The 7,264-nt window shown below is 32.7% G+C and overlaps 1 non-coding gene across 1 annotated transcript; it reads right to left on the reverse strand.

Moving 5' to 3' along the window:
• Positions 1–5,801: 5,801 nt before the first annotated feature.
• On the reverse strand, positions 5,802–5,873 carry TRNAP-UGG (transfer RNA proline (anticodon UGG)). The gene has a single exon. It is a non-coding gene; the product is annotated as a tRNA-Pro (tRNA).
• Positions 5,874–7,264: the final 1,391 nt, after the last annotated feature.

Raw genomic sequence — 7,264 nt, forward strand, 5'->3', positions numbered from 1 at the left:
TCTCTCTCTCTCTCTCTCTCTCTCTCTCTCTCTCTCTCTCTCTCTCTGCAGAGAGGCACCAGATACAATATAAATATGTGCTGCAATGCAGAAAAATATAATGCGACACTATGAGTTATATAAGTCAATGCTGTAACGATGACTAATGCGTGTTCTTGCATGTTTTGTCTAACACGGACTTCATTTTGTTTCAAATAAAAATTATTACTACATCAATTCTTATCTTAATCAGTCAGAATTTCATTATGGACGATTTTAAATTCGATAAAAACAAAATTAAATTATTCTAAACTTTTTTTATTGTCATTAATTTCCTATTTCACATAGTAATACTTAAAAACCGAACATTGGAAACATTCCTTCTCTTCATTTGTTCATTTTTTTTAATACATTTCTTTAGACATTTTCTTTAGACTTTCGACATTCCAATCGAAATATTTACTGCTTTATTGATTCTTGATATAATCTAGTTAAGTTAGTTTGCTCAAAACTCCATATTTCTTCTGAATGTAATGGAATTGCAATATTCTCTCTCCTTGGTGTTAAAAGTGATGTGTGTAATGTTATTATGATACTTATATACACTATTAGATATCAAAGAAGCAATGATAATCCATCTCTTGAGTTAAATAACATTTTGTTATTTTTAACTACTACTCTCTTTTAGATTGAATATTCACTCTGTAGAGTGAAATCTTATTCTTAAAAATTAAAAATTAAGTCATTCTTCTTCAAGACTGGTCAATTTTCACTCTTTATAATGAGATTCCATTCCAAAGAATTTCAAGAGTACGTGTGCCAAAATGTAAATTAATTCATTTTTGTGGTTTCAAAATAAGCATCATCATTATGTATGCATTTAATAAATAATAAATTAAATTTGAATCAAATTTCATACATTTTTTTAGTTTAATTGTTAAACTTCATTGTTTAATCAAATTAACGATATATTGAATAGAAGCAGATGCGATTTATACAAAACAATTAAAGATAAGTTAAATTAGGTATAATTTGACATAATGATTAATAGTGTATATTTCTAATCATAATGGTCGATTGTATATCAGAAAAAATTACGCGCGCCAACTCCGTCGACTTTATACGAAATGTGTACATTTACATGTATAAATTGTATAAAATACATGTAATACATTTATATAATTTGTTACATTAATGAAAATTAATCTTGAAGTAAGAACTGACTTGCGCGATAATCAATAAAAGTTATTAATTTTGAATTGTTATTAATTTTTCTTGTATCACTCTTTGCAGCTAACATTATATATATGCAAAGATTCTGACACTAGAAAAATTAATAACAAAATTAATAACTTTTACCTTTATTGATTGCCGCGCAATTCAGTTTCTACCTTAAGATTAATTTATATATGTATAATATATATATATATATATGTATATGTGTATGTATGTGTATGTACATACACACACATACATCTTGCAATCAAATAAAGGCAAATAAAGCCCACGCACAATGCGTGGGTCTCGTGGAACACATGTATAGAAGCTCTCACGCTGAGACGAGAGCATGAATTTATGATGTCTCATATTTGTCTTATATTTCGCGTCACAAAGTGTATACGATTGTAGAATATGAGAAAAAATTGTAGTTGAAAGTGTTCGACAATCGATCGACCTTAGTTTTGTTTCATACCAGAACAAAGAAGGTCGTTTATCTAAGCGCTAATTTGCACTTTTGTACATGAACGCGTATTATACGTCAGGACTTCATCCTAGCAATAGCAGAAATAAGATACACTAAGAAAAATAGCTGGTTAAAAATAGACGGAACAAAAGATTCTGATTATTATACCGGTCAGATTATTTCTAACTAGAGAATATATCTAATATATTTAACCAGAAAAAATTCTCTGATTCGTCTATTTTCAACCGGAATTCCAGTTAATCCAACCAAGATAGGATTTTTCTCAATGCCATTTCAATCATCGGCATAAATATTACATGATACAAACACACACAAACAGAGCAGACCGATGAGAAAATCTATCACCTGTGGTCATAAAATCCAATGGGATATTTTCATCCCTCCAATGCCTGCGCGAATTATATTTAATGTAATTGAGAAATGTAATAGCTTTTAACGACAGATCCATGTAAAAACGTGTGATATCATCTATCATTCGTTTAATATCAATCTTACTATCAAGTGTTATCGATTTTTTTTTCTATTACAGATTTTATCGCGCGACATACTTAATTCGAAACCTTTTACAGTTTAAAATTTATTTAAACTGAACAATTTTTATCACAATACTATTTCGACAATAATATTGTCGTTTCAATACTTTTCTTTGTACGGCTGGTAAGAGGAAACATGTGATATAACAAATACGCCAAATTTTTCAATGGTCGCATTAAGAAACGCAACACGATTCACGCTCGTCTGCGAGAAATGCATTACGTAAGTGTCACGATAACGAAACGACTATATGAAATCAAGAAACGCATGGCGATACGTGACTTTCAATTTTAATTCGAGACTTTCGAAGAACACATTTCAAAACCAAGAGGAATCGATAGAACGACCAAGAGAAAATTATAGAAAATTTTCGTTTCCTTAAAACTGATAACTTCCACACATATGACACCAATTCTCACTTATTATCGAACACAATAGTACATTTTACAAAAAAGAAAAAAATATATTCTTAGATATTTGATTCATAAGTAAAAATTTAAATCCTAAAACTATAATTGAGGTCTTTCTATAGTTGTATAAATAAATATAAGTGAGAATTATATTTGTAACAAAGAGATCATTTGATTCCTACGTGCACGTCTGTCTAATTGATAACTGCGTGGGCCAACTATCTATGTTAATTGACATAACAATTAAAGCTAGGACGATCCGAGAACGAGTGAGAGTTACATATTCTGCATATAAAATCGGTATGCTATACAGGGCGATAACTATTATATTTTCGCATAAATATTATTTTTAGCGTGTTTTTGTGGTAAACTTTTTACAATCATTATTGAATTTTCGTCGATTAAGCCGGAAACATGTACGCGCAATGTTATTGTTTTATATTCCACAAAGAAGAAATGAAATTCTGAAATTAATACGTGAGCACGAGATAATGTGTCGAGATTCAATTCATAAAATTGTTGTGTGCAATATCATTAACAAAGAATAAATCGCAAGAAAAAAAGAGAATCAAAACAATCAATAATACACATATGTTATAATTTATGTAAAATATTCGTCACTCTGAGGCGTAATATTATTTTTTTTATTTAAAGAACAATATAAACTTAAACGTACACATAGAAGAGTAATTAAACTCTTTCCTTTGTCATAGAAATAACTATGAATATATTATAAATAAAAGTTAAACTTTATACGATATTCCGACGATACCTCTCTCTTTTAAATTCGAAAATTCAACTAACATAGATCATTCTTGTATTCTTTCTGCATTAAAATAATTACTAGGTTCCCATACGCGAAGATGAAGAACGAGTTATTAAAATATAATGTGTTATAAATTTATATGTAACGTATTCTTTACTCGCGCGATATTTTCTTTTAATTAGAAAAGAGCATAAACTCTTGAACGTACATAGAAAAGTAACTAAACATTTTCTTTATCACAACCAAAACCATAAATACATTATAAAAGTTGAACTTAATTTGACTTTTCGTATCTCTTTTCATTTAAAAAATTCAACTAACAGATAATTCTCGTATTCTTTCCGCATTAAGATAATTACTTCCTGTACGCGAAGATGAACGAGTTGTTGAATTATAATATATGTATTATAAGTTTATGTAATGTATACTTTACTCGCGCGCGATATTTTTTTTTTAATTAGAAAAAAGCGTAAACTCTTAAACGTTCATAAAAGAGTAATTAAACATTTTCTTACAGCGATAACTACGAATACATTTTAGATAAAAATCAAACTCGGTTTGATTTTTTGACTACCTCTTTATTTGTTAAGAAAATTCAACTAATACAGATTATTCTCGTGTAATCTTTCTACGTTAAAATAATAATTATACATTCCTGTATGCAAAAATGAGCAAGTTGTAAAATTATATGTTAACGTAATTTTCTTTTAATTAGAAAATAACAAAACTCTTAAAAGTACGTAAAAAAGTAATTAAACTCTTCTTTGTCATAGCGATAATTATGAGTATATAAAAATAAAGTTGATTTGATTTTTCGATATTTCTTTTTTAATTAAAAAAATTCAACTGACACGGATTATTCTTGTTTCTTTCTGTATTAAAATAATTTACCATACGCGAAAATGAACAAGTTGTTTTGATACAACGCGTAAAAAAGTCACCGGTGATGGAGCGCCTTATCTATGAAAAAAAAAAATGCATTTTTGTACCCTGAGATCAAACTGGAGGTAAACCAAGAGGAAAGGTCCCCAGACACGTATCATCGCGAATGCTCAAGATAAGCACGCGGAACAGCGGTGTTCTATGCAGCTCAAAAAACCACACAATTAAAAAATGAAGATTCGCGCGATTTCATAAAACGTTTTCAGCATGAATCGCATCCTCCGTTACTCCGATCTCGAAGGTTTTCGATGCAGTGCGTCGCACCGCGTCGCGTCGCGCCGCGTCGAGTTGCGATAGATAGGTCTCGGAGTAGACTCGAAAAACGGGATCTCACCGTCATACGACCTGAATCTCACGGCTAGATCCGACTGAAGGAAAGGTTAGAAAAAAATCTCTTCGAGGAAGAGAAGCAAAGTATATATTTGCGTGGGAGATAAAAGACTCACGGTAAGGACGCGTCGAGACAGTGGCAGGACACTCCTTTGTATCCAGGGCCGAGCCAAGCGAGATATCCTCGTGGTTTCGAGACACCGCGTTGTTCCCCAGATTATATCGGGCGACGCACTCGCATCAGTCGCATCATTCACTACAGAGGAACAGTCGCGATTGGACCTTCCGTACAACTTGCCGCAGGTTCGCGCGAGCCCTGGCGCTCGGCTCCGACAAGTCGGTACAAATTCGTTGAAATCACATTGATAGCCGTTCGAACGTCAGCTCTCTTTGAGATTCGTAGACCAGCTGTGTTTTTGCCTGACCATCGAGGAACTCGAGCTCTCGAGCATGCGCTCTCTCGCGCTCTCTCCACTGCCGCCTGGTGCTGCCACTCTCCATGCAGTTAACCTACCTGTCATTTCTGGTACCGTCGCTAATTGTCGCTCGGTGTCGCCGCAGTCGGCGTAGTCAGCCGCAGTCGATCCTGATTGGTCAATTCGAGTTAGCGTGGTGCAATCTTTCGTTCTCTAGCTATCTCGCGCGGATATGAAACACTCAGTCAGCGCTCAATGATTTTTTTAATGTTATTGGTTCTTGCCTTCAATTCTTTGTTGAATCTAAATGCACAGACCAATTGTAACAAAGAATCACGGTGCGCTCATTGAACTGTTTTTTCAACTGTCGAACGGAACTAGAGACGCGTAAGCGTTGCTGCTCCAATACGCTGTTCAAACCGAATGCAGAATGATCGGAGAGAGAGAGAGAGAGAAAGAGAGAGAGAGATCTTGTTACGTATGTACATTACATTTATTAACACGCACACAAGAAAAATACAGAAAAGATTTTTTATTCTAAATGAATCAAGTGCAAACTTATTAATTACAGCTATAGATTACAAAGACATTAAGGTTCTAAAAAACTATAAAATTACATGGAATTTTACATTTAATCTTTAAACAATCTTAACATATATTTTCCGATTCAACATGCATTTTACTGATAAATAAAATAATTGGGAAAAAAAAAAAATATCGGGCCCCTCCGGGATTTGAACCCGGGACCTCCTGCACCCAAAGCAGGAATCATACCCCTAGACCAAGAGGCCTGATGTTAATGCCGTATCAAGAAAGATAGATCCGATACGTACCTGCTATTGTAAGAATATAGTATAATATGATCTAAATGTTGTTTCAGAAAATATATTTAAGTATTAAGAATAAACACAAAGAAAATATTACTCCAAACAAATTTACGATAGAAAATACGTGCACTCAATGACACATTGTTATTAATACGAGTTCGAGTTTAGATACTATCGTGTTAATAATCATATATATAGCGATGTAACAGTGTTTCTCAAACTTATTTTACGAACAATAAAAATTACGATATTAATTGTTTTTAAACTAATCAGATCGAGCTGAGACTAGAATTTGTTGGATAAGACACTTATTGTCTCATAAGAAATTTAAAAGAACGCAAAAATAACAATATAAAAGTTTATTATATAGGTATATATATTTTTTTAAATTTGTTTGCTAACGATGATTATAATCGTGCATTCACTATAATACGCGATTCAAATGGTAATCGTGCGCAAATTCAAATTGGTAATAAATTCCGTAATTTAATGGCCGTTTCCATTTTCCGGCATTTAACGATCAACGAGGGATATAATTTACCGCTATCGAAAATGGTTTATTAGACGTATGTATTAGATTTTTATTAGACGTAAAGTTTTTACGAAAAAAATATGAATGCTGAAATATTCGTGTTCATCTTCTCGGAATAATTAGCGAGATATTTTTTTCCGACAATATGTGAAAAGAATTTTTTACGATAATTAATCGCTGTTTCTCATTACAGAGCATTTTCCTTAACGCAAATCTCTTTTATCCTTTTCTCTCGACTATATATAGTTAGAAACGGCATAAATCTTTCTTTCGATGCTCTTTCAGAGAGCTTAGGTCACACTTGCCTCGCGCTTTCCATTCACCCGCAACAAGTGTTCCCTAATCGATATTATTATGCCCTGCAAAACCCTTCCAACAATGCAACGCGAACAAGTTTCACGAGTCCTTCGTTTTTTCTCCTCGATGATCATATCGGCTTTCACACGCTATATCCTTTTTCTTAGGAAATCCATCGTTTAGAGTATATATTATCTATATATATATATATATATATATATATACATATATATGGATAAAAAAAAATGTGATAAAACAAAACCACTCGTGACTTTGTCGTCAACCATGTTTGCCGCATCACCGGTCGTTCCTTTCTTCTCTTTCTTTCTCTATTCTCATTTTTGCCGATAACGTTAAAATTCCGCCGTTAACAGAGGCTGTGACTTTGTTCATCAGCATCGTCCTTTATTCGTCGATTCAATGAGACAATTTATTTTTTTGTAGGACATTCCTCTTTTTCATTGTCGACGACGATACTCACACTTCCTCTCTCTCTCTCTCTCTCTCTCTCTCTCTCTCTCTCTCT

This window comes from Cyphomyrmex costatus, unplaced genomic scaffold (genome assembly GCF_001594065.2).
Source record: "Cyphomyrmex costatus isolate MS0001 unplaced genomic scaffold, Ccosl1.0 scaffold245, whole genome shotgun sequence".
NCBI lineage: Eukaryota > Metazoa > Arthropoda > Insecta > Hymenoptera > Formicidae > Cyphomyrmex > Cyphomyrmex costatus.